The sequence below is a fragment of the Alnus glutinosa genome, chromosome 6 (assembly GCF_958979055.1).
Source record: "Alnus glutinosa chromosome 6, dhAlnGlut1.1, whole genome shotgun sequence".
Lineage (NCBI taxonomy): Eukaryota > Viridiplantae > Streptophyta > Magnoliopsida > Fagales > Betulaceae > Alnus > Alnus glutinosa.
Genome location: NC_084891.1, coordinates 8,778,335 through 8,793,296, shown reverse-complemented (window position 1 = coordinate 8,793,296; position 14,962 = coordinate 8,778,335).

The window sequence follows — 14,962 nt, the reverse complement described above, 5'->3', positions numbered from 1 at the left end:
TACACATATGGCATAACGTATGGGATTGCTTTATTGCATAACGATGATGCTCTGTCTTTAGTGCATACCAATGCTGCTATGTTTTTCTAGCAGCTGTAGGAGGCAACTTTCCTTTTATGTGTTGTTGGATCATGTGGCTCTAAAGTAGGATCTGTGATGACAGCACTATTGTCATCACTAAAATCCCCCTGCAAGCTAATGGAGGAGGAATCAACCATTAGCCTGGACTTGAGTAGTTGTAACCGAGCAGTAGATAAGTCTTTGGTAAAGATATCTGCAAGTTGATTGTTGGTTGAGATGAATTTAATCAGGATGTCACCATTAATTACTTTTTCCCTCACGAAGTGTCATTCAACTTCAATGTGTTTGGTTGTTTCATGATAGACTAGATTGGAGGCAAGTGATAGAGCACTGTTGTTGTCACACTAGAGCATGGGGCACAAGAGAGAACAATGCCCAAGTCATTGAATAACATTCTCAACCAGAAGAGTTCTACAGTGGTAATGACCATAGCTCGATATTCAGATTCAGTGAAGGAACGTGAGACCACTGCTTTCAGAGCAACTAAAAATCGGGCCATCTACAGTGGCAAAGAAGCAGTCGGAGCAACTAAAAATTGGGCCATCTACAGATAAGACCTACGAGGAGGCGGATATGACCTCCAAAGAGGCGGATAAAACCTCCAAAGAGACGGGAAAAGGCGGGGGAGGGAGGAGAAGAGAAGTAGGAGGGAAGGGGAAAGCCGAAGCTCCCCCCTCCCCTAGCAACTTGAAGCTCAAAAAGGGAAGGAAAATTATATGAGAGAGAAGAGAGAGTTTTTAAGGGGGGGGGGGGGGGGAATGACTAAAGTGGTGATTGTTATTGGTGAGTGTACAAAACTGGAATTTCATAACAGAAAATACTATTTTTCAGGAGACTGTGCATTGGCTATAAGGTGGGAAGAGGAATTTTTTTTTTTTTTTTGAAAAAACAGGGTACAACAAGGGGTTGAGAGCGTTTGTTAGATGTAGAGGAAGAGAGAGTTAGAGATTAGATATGACAGGGAGAGAGTTAGAGATTAGATATGTCCTAGTGTGAGGAAGTATCGGTTTCTATCATTGTGAGAGTCAAAGAGGAAGCAGTGCTTTCTTTCAGAATTAATGGGTAGACATGTATGCATAGGATGACGTCTGTTTCATTTAATTTTATTTTTATTTGGTGACATTAGTTTTGTTATAAGTCAATGGATCCCTAGTGTTCGCAAAACCTCGTTAAATTATTTTGTGATCTTTTGTAGATGTTCCAACACACTGGCATGCATTAGAGTCTACTTTGTCACAACAAACTAGTTTTAGAGTTTAAGATTTAATTCTTGATATAACAGTGATATTTGAAGCAAGTATAGAATGGGTTTGAGATAGATGCATGCTAGTTTAGTTTAATTTATGATATTATATATATCTATATATATATATATATATATATATATATATATATATATATATATATATATATATATATATATATATATATATATATATATATATATAACAATAAACCAATTTGATACATAAAGATACTCACGAACATAAGCAGGCGTATAGTAATTAGTTGTCCCCTAAGCTGCATTTGTACTTTATGTGAGATATATGGCCATGGTCACCACTATCAAAGCAAGAATATTAACCATTCCTTCTTTTTCTTTTTCTTTTTCTTTTTTATGAGAAAACTATGTAATGATGTTTTAACCATTCAACTTTGTGATGTAAAACATAGATGTTTTACAATTGGAAAATGTAAAGCGTAGGTACTCTACGCGTACGACTCAGTAAACAAGTAAGCTGGTACTTAGTGTGTGATTGTTAACATTTCATTACGCAGATAAAAGTATTCTTAATACAAGGTTCTTTTCTAAAATAATCTTTTAAAAGTATTTCTCTTGAAACATTTTACTGAAGACATCCATTTTGTAAGTATCATTATCTCATGAATACAAACATCACTAGCTCTACATAACCCCTAAAGGAAGGTTGTACTTGCCTTGCACATTATGTTTCGGCAAGGAGTTGTCTGTACATCTTCTCTCCATTGAACCCTATCCGCCTAGCCACCTTTACTTAGTGCTAACGGCCACTGAGGCAACTAATCGTGTGTTGCACTGCCTCAACAATTATTGAATTACACATACGATATTGGTGTCATCACATTTCATCATACTTATCACATTCATCAATTTATCATAAATAAAATCATAGGTAATACCGCTTAGTCATCACATTTTCATATACCAAAGTAGTCCTTTAAATTTTTCATGCATAATTGGAGGCAACATTTATAAAAGTAACCCACGTCACACATTTCATGCATAAGAATATTTTCTTACATTTCAAAATGCTCAACAGGTAATTCGGGCTTTTCTTTTCAAAACTTTGCATATTATTGTACATAAAATGCACCAAATCAATATTTATAAAAATACTTGCCCAATGATTGCGTATTATCCTCTTATTATGATGGATCCTTTTGAAGTTTTTACACAAAACTTTAGAATTGTGTCACAGAATTTCGTTAATTAGAAATGCCTCATCTAAAAACCCTATCTTAGAGCCTAAACCCCCAAAAATTGCACTCTACCCTAGCACCGTTCGTCGCCACTTGGATCATTCAATTGTCACTCGGACTGTTCGATTGTCACTTAGATCATTTGATAGTTCCTCTGGACAGAAACCCTAAAACTCCAAAAGGTCAACCTTTAACCTATCTAACACGTTTCAATGCCTAAAGATGCTTCCGTACAATATTCTAAGAACAAATCAGTCCTCAAAGTAGCATCCAAACATGAAAAGTCCACATTTTTTTTATCAAAGGTCCAACCTTTCTTTCAAAAGACAAGGCTTTCATTTACCATACTTCAAAGATACAACATATATACACATCAACACCTTAAAAAATAGCAGATCAACTCTTAAACAACATGTAAAACGAAATAGCTCAAGGCATCCCTAAGACTCCAACTCTCTAATTCTAAAATCATCATTAATCCACAATAAATCTCATAAGCACTCCTCTAATCTCGTTTTCCATCCTCCTACAATCCATCTTTCACCATAAATTCCAGAAGTCTCAAGCTTTTTGGGTCTTTTCATGGAGAAGACCTTCTCCTCTACCATCCTCACTTAATACATAAACCCATTAACTAAATATATACCCACATGATACAAATATCGGAATAGTAAATCCATGTACCATAAATGACTAAAAACTTCAAGAAACTTAAAAGAGAATAGCGTTAGAATCTTACCTTTTAAGCTTGCTCTTAGCCCTTTTGCTCAAAGTACACTCCCTTCTCTTTTTCTCCTCTCAACTTTCCTTCAATTTCTCGCTTTATCTCTCTATTTTCTCACTCTTGGAGCTGCTGGTTCGTGTCTTGAAGTTTAGGGATGCAAAAAAATTTAAAAACTGATATTTTAGTGTTCTAGGTCTCACCGATCGATCAGTGCTCTAGAATGATCGATTGCTGCTCTGGACCATTCTATTGCTGGTCTGAGCCAACATTGCACAATGTTTAGTAAACAGACATAACTTTTACTACGAGTCTCGAAATTGTGCATGTGACCCTGTTCTAGGAATCTCTTTCCGAGATGCACGCCGTGGTAATAGTTCTAAGCTTGGTGAGTGTTGTCTTAGGATTCAAAAACACATTGCTTTCCCTATTGAGAAAGTGTTTCCAGTCCTTTCGTATCCTTTAGAAAAACTACATTAACCATCGCACCATAATTGCTTTCATAATAATTATTCTATTGATTTCCTTCTAGTTACCACGTATTCCCATCGTGTTTATCAACATTACACTCAGTTTCACATTTTAATCTATAATTTTAAAGCCGAGTGTTACAGATTTATACAAGGAAAAATAAGATGGGCATTGGATTGATAATAAAATATCATGAAAGACAAGTTTTGGCTTCTATGTGCTCTACAAAACATCGGATATTAGATCCCCATAGTAGCAGAAGCCTTAGCAGCTTGAACTAAAGTGATATTTAATAGAGATTTGGGTTTACAATAGGTTCTACTTGAAGGTGATGCATTGCTAATAGTGCAGGCATTGAAGAAGGGAGCAAGAAATTGCGGTCTGTACAGACAGTTGATTGAAGATACCAAAGTTGTGTTGAATCATATGCCAAACTGTTCTATTGGTCATATCAAAAGAGAAGAAAACCCAGTAGCCCATTATCTTGCAAAGGAAGCAATGAGTCAAGATGTAAAACAAGTTTAGATTGAATGTTTTCCTTGTTTCATTTGAGACATTATATATAACTGAGAATTTAAAAAAGATTATGCACATAATAAAATGAAGTTGTAGGATTCTTAAATAATAGGCTTGCCCAATTGGAAGCACCAAAAAACAAAAAAAAAAAAAAAAAAAATCAGTTTTTTGCGTTGTTTTCAACTAAAACGACTCAAAGTGGAGCCGTTTTAACAAAACGTCATTTTAAAATGACTCCACTTGGAGTTGTTTCAAAAAAGATGGCTCCACTTGGAGCCATTTTTTAAAATGTCTCCACTTTGAGTCGTTTTAAAAACAACTCCACCTGGAGCCGTTTTAACAAAAATGGCTACACTTACACTCATTAAAAATAAAATAAAATAAAAAAACAAAAAATAAAAACTCCATTTATAATTATTTTTGTTTTTAACCGGTTTCCTAAAACCCTACCGGTTATCCAGTTGTTGCTATTTCCAGTTTCCCAATTATCCAATTCGCGGTTATTAATTGACAGTTGCACATGTACACCCCTACTCGACCCCATCCCTTTTAGTAATATATCTATAACCCTAACCCTATATACTATATATAGCACTAAATTAACCAAAATATGTATAAGCCCTAATTAAGTTGTATAAACCCTAATTTAGTATTATATATTATATATGTATAAACCCATTATATAGTATACTACATATAACACTACATAATTAAGTTGTATTTAGTGTTGTAATCGAGATGAGCTGAGCTTTAAGATTTTAAAACTGGCTCATTTATGAATTGAGCTTAAATAGTTGATCTCGAACTAGAGCCGATCTATGAAATGTCTGTTCAAGCTCGGCTCGTTTAATACTCGGGTGAGCTTGAGCTCATTGAAAATGCCATTCGAGCCGAGCCAGGTTACTCAAGCTAGGTTATTAAATTTTTCAATGTATGATCAAAGTGGAGTTCAAGCCCGAATTTGTGAACAACCTCTATTCATTTATCAATAACATAAATATATAATATGTAATATATATATATATATATATATATATATATATATATATATATATATATATATATATATATATATATATATATATATATTAATTAGAGTTCATAAACTATATATATATGGTATAGATGTTATAGTTAGTTATATAGAATATATTATACTTGCAACTTGCTCACATTATATATATATATATATATATATATATATATATATATATATATATTGTTAACCATGTGTGATGTGATATATGTGTTTATATATATATATAACACTACATTATTTAGGGTCGTAATCGAGATGAGCCGAGTTTTAAGATTTTAATACTGACTTATTTATGAGTTGAGCTTAAATATTCGATCTCGAACTAGAGCTGATCTCAAACTAGAGCCGATCTAAGTAACCATGATATAAGTATAACATATAATTGTTGTTAATTAATCATGTGTGATGTGATGAGAAGAGAACTAAGGCAAGGCTGGTGATGTGCCGAGGGTTCAAAGAGAGGATATATGGGAAAAATACAATTTAGCCCCCATAACTACCACCATTTCTCTAGATGGCCCCTCAAACTATCAAGGCTTGCACTCTGGCCCCAAAACTACTAAAACCTTTGAAAAAGACCCCATTTGGCGAATATCCCCATAATACCCCTGCCAAGTGTCAATTTTTAATTAAAAATAGGAAAAAAGACACTTTACCCCCCTGTTTTATTTGCGGTTTGGCGATGTGCCCCCGAATGTATCAAAATTGTTAGATGACCTTCCCAAACTTGCCAACGTGTGGCAAATTATACCTTCCATCCACTCGCCCATCTGTTTGGTCGGAAAGTTGGTCACGTGTGTTACACGTAACCTTTTAATGCATTTTCACTTCCCAAAATACCCCCTATCTGGTTCAAACCCACCAAGCCTGCACCACTTCTAATTAAAGAACTGCCACTGCACCATGAGTGAGTTCATACGTGCCTCCAGGATGCTGCACGAACTCAGTAGGTGAGAATGTGCTTCCACGGCAGACACAGACAATACTAACCTCCGATTTTGAATGTCTGTACATGAACCCGGTAACGGTTTTCTCGCCTTCTCCCGATCTGTTCACAAAATCAACTCCTTATTCGAATGACGCTATTTATATATATTACAAAATGTGACTGTTTTTTTGTTCATCGATCTTCACACAAATAAATGATAATCATCAATATATATATGCTCTGCATGTTGATCAGTCTTGTCTTATGGGTTGGATTCTCTTCAACTATAGAGGTGGAAATTAAAAAAGTCAAAGAGCAGACTTTTTCTCTTCAACCCATCGCCCGCAATTCCACTTCTTGAATTTTTTATTTCTACTTCCCCTTTCTTTCCAAGCTGTTTCTCAGCAAGCAAATAGCACCAAGAAATGAGAATCACAAATCGCAAACACCCACTGAACCAATTGTAGAGAAGACGCAACTCAACCAAAATCAGACGAAATCATAGAGAAGACGGCAACTCGAACAAAATCAGACGTAATAGCAAACACCCACTGGACCAAAATCAGACTGACGGGCAGACGAAATCGCAAACACCCATTAGACGAACAGGCAAAGAAAAAACTTAGACGAAATCGCCAATCAAAAATCAGATGAAATCAGCATTACCATGGTTATTTGCACTCTCTGGGGGAAAGACGTCATCGTTATTTTTCCCACGACACTGTGGCTTCTGGGGGGTTCGAACCGGGTATTTGGTGGGTTTGTGAAAAATTGAAATGACTTCTAAAAGTAAAGTGTGTGCATAAGTGTCAACAAAAATTAAGGCACAGCAGAAAGTAAATGACACAAGGATTTTGTTGACGAAGTGGAAACTCAGTTAAGAGAAAAACCACTCCGGGGCAGCCAAACCCAGGAATTCCACTATTCAGAAGACAAAGCTAGATACAAGATAGTAACACTCACATGTACCGATGCAGTGGACGTACCTTGCTCTCTGACGTGTAACCCAACACAAACGCTTCCCAACCAGGTTCACCTACCTGAATGGTCTTCAATGGAACTCCTTACCTTAGAGCCGACCTCTAAGATAGACTTTGGTTTACAACACAACACACTTGAAAAACGGCTCTAGAGGAAATAACACGTCTCTGAGCTCTAATGGAATTCACACCGAATTCTTGCAGCTCTAAGTGCCCAAGGACCCCTATTTATAGTCTGGGGGTCAGAATGAGCGTCAGGCAAAATAAGCCTGTGAGCCGTCCGGACGGACAACTGTGCGACAGGATTTTCTGAAATTTTCGCGGAGAAATCTTTCCTGTATAAGAACATCGTCCGGACGGGATAGCTCGATCGTCCGGACGGACGCACGTCCGCTGCAAGTAATTTCCATAACAGGCTTCGCGCGTCCGGACCAAGAGGCAGGAGCGTCCGAACGGCTAAACTTCAGCACGCAATTTCCATAACTGATGCGTGTGCGTTCAGACCATAAGGGGGAGACGTCCGGACGGCTAAACTTTAGCACGCAATTTCCATATCTGATGCGTGTGCGTCCGGACCATAAGGGGGAGATGACCAGACGGTTGAAGTCAAATTGTCAGTTACCATATACGATGCACCAGCGTCCGGACCACAGCTGTCAGATGTCCGGACGGTTCATTTTGAACTGCGATTCTTGCCTTACGGAGATACGCGTCTGGACGGTATATCACATTGTCCGGACGGTTGATTGATCTTCCCTTTCTTGGAACTTGGAAAGAATCAGTGAACTGTTCAAGAACTGATAGGTGTCCGGACGAAGCAAGCTGGCACAAAAGCTTCTCGATATAGTGAAGTGTCCGGACGGATGATGCTGGAGTATCTGGCGTCCGGATGGGATGACACATCGTCCGGACGGCTGACAGGGAACTTTGAAATTCTTCTGACTTCACTCTGAACAGTGGAATCCCTGTTTGCAGCATCCTTACATATAAGTGATTTTGTCCAAATACAGAATGAGGCCAAAATACTAACAGTTTGAATCGGATATAAAGGCCGATGGGGACAGGGATATTTTGGGAAGTGAAAATGCACTAAAAGCACGTGACCAACTTTCCATCCAAACAGACGAGTGAGTAGATGAAAAGTATAACTTGCTACACGTTGGCAAGTTCGGGAGGCTCATCTAACAATTTTGGTACATTGTGGGGTATATCGCCAAACCACAGATAAAACAGGGGGCCAAAATGTCTTTTCCCCATAAAAATAATAAAATAATTCAATAAAATAGAAAATAAAATTTTAGTTTTTTTAAAATTTTTTAATTGAAAAATGACATGTGGCAAGGGTATTATGGGGATATTTCGCCAAAAATATGCATTTTTCAAAGGTTTTGGTAATTTGGGGCCAAAGTGCAAGCCTTGGTAGTTTGGGGGGCTAAATTATATTTTTCCCTTTATATATATATATATATACTAACTATACTATATATGTTATATACTAAGAATTAATAACTAATTAATATGTTAATTTAACATACTAAATACTATTATCAACGTATTTTAGTTAATATATGGAATTAAGTAGGTGGTTAGTCACACATGCAAAAGAATTTTGGTGTTACAATTAGGGTCAAAGACTTAGGTTATTTCTAGCCTTTGTGATAATTGTAAAACTGATTGAATATATATTTATATTTATTCAGTTTCTAGCATTCATGGCTAACTTTGGTTAATTTATATTGTTTGTTTTCGTAAGAGATATTGAAGTAGACGCCAACCACCCACGCTGAAGTTTTTGTGGCAACCCACACAAGAAGTGATGGGACGGCCAGCACTTAACAAGCTTCGGAGACAATTGTATGTGCTTAACTTAGTGATTTAGCTTGTGTGTTGTTGAATTTACCATATATATTGAAATATTATAAGTATTTATCAAGGCAAATAAGTGTTTAATAATTAACACATTTAATATATATATATATATATGCCAGAACAAGCTGAAGGAGTTGATGGTCGAGGACACTACAAGAATGAACCTGGTATCTCTGCAGGGTTCAATACTATGGGCCGAAGATGATGTACTTGTTAGGGAAATGGGTAGAACGGAATACTCTGGGTGTGTTCGTGGAATAGGGCTTGGGCCCCTACTGGCTAGACCCACTTCTTGCTCATCTACATCATCAGCGTCACGCTTGTCTCAGGAAGCTGCATTCGATAGTCAAATGAATGAAATGATGGCAAAATGGGAGGAAGAGAGGAGAAGAATGGATGAATAGATTATAGCACAGAGTCAAGTGATAGTAAATATACAGAAGATGATCGAAAATCTTGCTACCACCAATGCAGCACTAATGGGCAACACTTCGGCTACGCAAGACACTGAGTCACCTAATGTCGTTAGGGCAAAATTTTCAGTAGCCAGTCGACCAGGTTAACTCCCAACATGATTAACTAACTAACAAAGTGATTTTTTTCATTATACGGTTGAAAATGTTATGCGTATCGTTACTAGTTTTCTACATGAAAATGTACAATTTAACCCCTCAAACTGCCAGCCATTTTGCAAGTAGCCCTACGAACAGCAACGTTTGAACTCTGGCCTCTCAAACTACCAAAAAGTTTCAAAAAGACTCATTTCGTCGAAATATTTCTATAATACCCCTGCCACGTGTCATTTTTCAATTATAAATAATAAAATTTCAAATTTCAAATTTTTTTTTTAAAAAAAATTAAAATTTATTTATTTATTTTTTAAAAAAAGAAAAAGAAAATAGGTGATAAGGGGTGGCTGCCACCCAAACACCCATTTTCTTTTCTTTTTCTAAAAAAATAATAAAAAATAAAATTTTAGATTTTAAATTTTTCTAATTTTTTTTAATTTTTTTTAATTGAAAAATAACACCTGGAAGGGGTATTATAGGCATATTTCAACTTTTGAAACATTTTGGTAGTTTGGAGGTCAGAGTCTAAGGCCTTGTTTGGTTCGCAAAATGGTCATTCCATTAGGAAAATGAATAGTTATTCCTGAGAATAGAAGGTGGGGGAATGGAATGACTATTCCTATTCTTTTGTTTGATAATAACTCACAATGGGTGGTCGGCCAGCCACTATGGGGTTTAGTTTTTCTCCTTTTTTTAAAAAAAAAAAAAAACAAAAAACAAAACAAAACAAAAGATTTGAAAGAAAATAAAAAATGATTTTTTTTTTTTGGAAATTGTATTCTTTACCCCAAAGAATAGGTATTTCTCTTCGTAAGGGAATAACTATTCCTTAGAATAAACCCCTACCAAATAAAAGAATAACTATTCTTATGGAATAACCATTCCATTCCAGATTTCTATTCCGGTTCAAAAATGAGAGGAATAGGTATTTCTCTTCTTAAGGGAATAACTATTCCAATGTGAATAGCTATTCCATGAAATAGACCCCTACCAAATAATAGAATGGCTATTCCATAGGAATAGCCATTCCATTCCAGGGGTCTATTCCGCAAACCAAACGGGGCCTAAGCGTTCGTAGTTCATGGAGCTACTTGCAAAACAGCTGACAGTTTAGGCAGCTAAACTGTAATTTTCCCTTTCTATATATATATATATATATATATATATATATATATATATATATATATATATATATATATATATATATATATATAGTTGCGTAACACATTTCATCCGAATCACTAATGTAGGTGTCGCGCCTTTGTCCCAGGATGATGATTCGCATGAGTGATTGCTGTGACATACAGTATCTTGAGTCGTTTTGAATGTAGGTAAAATATCAAGGTTTGTAAATGCCATAAACATTGTTTATATGATTTTATCGGTTGAACTTGATCAATTTGTGATTGTAGGTAACTAATATATTATGTTTGGAATTACTTTGAACGTTTTGGAGTTTATATTATATAAGTTTGGGGTTGAGTGATATTAATTATGTTAATACGTCGTTTTATTTGTTACTATTTTGTTTTTATAGTTTATGAGTGTATGGAGTTTGATTATGAGTGTATGCGATCGTTTATGAGTATGAATATGTAAACAATATTCTTGCTTTTTTCTTCTTTTTTTTTTTTTTTTTTTTTTCAAGGAAATAAGCTTCATTATAATATGAGACCCAAAGGGCAAAGCTGTAATTAGGGATACAAAGACTCCTAAAGACAAAGTACAGGACTACTTCTTGGCTTCTTGGCTTGAAAGGCAGCTGCCTTAGCAGAAGGACACAGAAAAACACCTCTTTTACAATAAGTTCTACTATGAGAAGATAAGAGAGCAAGATCTGATCTAAAAACTAGATCTAAAGTCTATCATGGTAGGCTGTAGAGATTAAACAACATAACACAATCTAAAGAAGCCAAAAACATAAACTCAATAACATTGGCTGGCATAGAGCGTAGAGAGTCGCTAATAGATCTATATAAGGCTTCTTCTAAATGAAAAAAAAACTGCTCTGGAATAAGCTTATCCGCATACTGGAATAAAACCCCACCAAAACCTGCTCAAGAATAAGCTTATTCCCGTGTTGGAATAAAAGTAACTCAATTGTGCACCCAAACATCAGTCTTCTTCGTCATCCAAACGTTGCCAACACCCTGGAAAAGAAATACACCAAGTTGTGCAACCCTTCATCATTCCTTCCTCTTCAAATGTTGTTGATGACCCCTGAAACAGTATAGAAAGTGCAGATCTAAGAGAGAAAACTCCCTCTACATCCTCCACACTCCCCCGCACCAGCCCGAGCCTTGCCAAAAACAGAAAACCGATCTTTGCTCCTAACTTTGAACATCCCAACCGTAGAGCGAAACCCACCAACTCCAAATCCTCAAAATGATTAGAGGAAAATACCTTCACCTATTGGGTTTGCATAGAACCACCTAGAGGGAAGAAATCCAACAGTACAAGGCTCAGTGCCGGACCAAAAACAAAGCTATAAACAGAAAGCAAGTAAACAAGACGGAAAAAGCAAAGAGTAGGAGGTCGAGGGTTTTCTCTTCAAAGAGAATTAAAACTTATAGATTAATTGAAATCACATGAAAATCTGGATAAATTCCCCCAACAATATTCTTGCTATATCAGGTATTACAAACAAAAAAAAAAAAAATTATTATTATTTTTAAATATTTTTTATTTGGAGTCATTTTGGTCAAAACGACTCAAAATTGTTTAAGTCGTTTCGGTTAAAACGATTCTAACTTAGAATTAATACACTATATGTTGAGTCGTTTTGAAAATGGCTGAAAAATAATAATAATAATAATTAGTAAAGCGGCTCAAAAGATTTGTCAAAAGTATTGGTCTTTTGTAGTGAAGTATAAAAACAATAAAATCCCATAAAAATTCGTAAAGCAATAAAAACTAGAAAGTTGTTTTCCTAGAAAAATGATTTTATTTTTTATTGTTTAGTAAAGACCTTGAAAATTAATTTTATGATATTCGGTTGCATAAAAAATATCAATGCTAAAACTAATAAAATCCCATAAAAAGTCGGTAAGTGATCATGCAAAGGAGAATGAAAGAGAATCAGGTTTGATAAAACAAAATGACTAAAATTAAGTAAATTTTAAGTCGTTTTCCACTTTTTCTTTTTTCTTTTTCTTTCTTTTTTTGTATAATTTGACGACAAAACCTTATTCTTTAACTAAAAATTTTCTGTTGTACCAAATATAAGAAAATGTGAGAAATAGTTTTTTAAAAGGAAAAATACAATTTAGCCTCCTAAATTAGAAAACTATCAGTCATTCTGCAATTAGCTCTCTGAACTACCAAAACTTAGACTCTGGCCACAAAACTACCAAAATCTTTGAAAAATGCATTTTTTTGACGAAATATCTCCATAATACCCTTGCCACGTGTCATTTTTTAATTAAAAAAAAACTAAAATAATAAAAAATTTCAAAAAAAATTCAAAAAATCTTTAAAAATTTCAAAAAATAAATAAAGTAAAATTTTATTTCTTATCTTTTTTTTAAAAAAAAAAAAAAAAAAGAAAAAAAAGATGGGTGTTTGGGTTGGCGTTATTTCCCAACTGCAACCCGATTTTCTCGACACCCCTTTGGTCATCGTTCGTTTGCAATGCCGTGATGATCGATTTTATAGCCCGGCTCGACGACCTCCGATTCACAATCACCAGCTCACTGATCCCGATCGAGCTCAAGCTCGCCCCGCTCTGGAAAATATCCTCTACCTGAGAGAAAAGCTTGTGATCCTTGAGCCTCAAGTAGCTATTGACCAATGTTTTGAATGCCAAAAAATCACAGAGAGAAAAATGGATATGAACATCGATGAACAAGCTCACGGCAGTTGATTTCTCCGTCAGAAACCGATCAATGTGTTCCACAACGATGATAGACTTGCTTGTCATTTGTAATAAAACAAAATTCATATTGGAATCGTTCATAACCTTTGAAAGATTAATATCATAGACTTTGAAGGATAGGAAATTAGCCATGTCCACGTTCGAAGAGGCGGGGACGAGTTTACCGAGCTGCAGGCGTGCATTGTGCCCAACAACGATGCTGGAAAGAAGTAGTACGTCCTCCGGTTGATCGCAATATTTTTTTTAAAATAAAAAAATATAATAAATTTTTTTTATTTTTTAAGTTTTTATTTTATTTTATTTTATTATTTTTAATTATTTGAATTTTTAATTGAAAAATGACACGTGGCAGGGGTATTATGGGGATATTTTGTCAAAATGAGCTTTTTTTCAAAGGTTTTTGGTAGTTTAGAGGGCCAGAATGGTAGCCTTGATAGTTTAGTGGGCCATCCAAAAAATTGGTGGTAGTTTGGGAGGCTAAATTATATTTTTTCATTTTTAAAAATATTTTATGACGAACAAAAAGAGCATTAAATTACAATTTCAAGTCACCATAAATTTTATTTATTCATTTATTTTATGAATAAGCATTTTCATTTCAAAAACAAAAATATGACAAAACACACACTAGCATGCTCGAACACCACTCTGGAACACAAAGAACCGACCCGTTGAGCGATGGTCCATGGACTTTTGTCATTTCTTCCAACACACTTTTAGGCTTTCTTTGTAGAGGCTTGAGAGAAAGAATAGACCCAAATTCGACCTTCAATCTCGCGTATTATTTTAAAATGCAAAGACACTATATTTTAGCCCCAAGGGAGCACCCCAACTGGTGGGGATGGTGTTTGGTAACTTTCTTTTTCCCTTCTTTTTTAGATTTTATTTTTAAAATTTATTTTTTAATTTATAATATAATAAAGAAAATATTAGTTTAAGATGAGGTGCGAAAAGGCTGACATGATCCTAAAGGAAGTCAAAAAAATTAGATGGAAAACTCACGGAAGGACTTCTTTCAAATGTGCGAAAAACTTAAGGAGTAAAAGTTGATTTTAAAAAAGTGAGGAAGTGATTTCAAATTCACGTTGACTCAAAGATTTATGAAACATTTACTATTTTTTTAATTTTTAATTAGGTATAGAATACGTGTCAACTTCTTAGAAGTGTTGACGTGAACTTCCGTCAATTTTTGGACGGAAAGTTGGACAAAGATATTATCTCCATCTTTAACCATAAACGAGGTACCATCTATAATACGAAATGAACTGCATATGACAAAAAATAAAGTTTTTAAACTTTAAAGGGCAAAAATGTATTTAATCCTTAATTTTAAGACATTTAGCCCCGTTTGGAATTGTGTTTAGAAATACAATTTTTTATAATAAAAAATAGCTTTTGAGAAAAAAAGCTTTATTTTCAAGTTTTTTCCAAAAATATGTTTTGGCTTAAGTTTT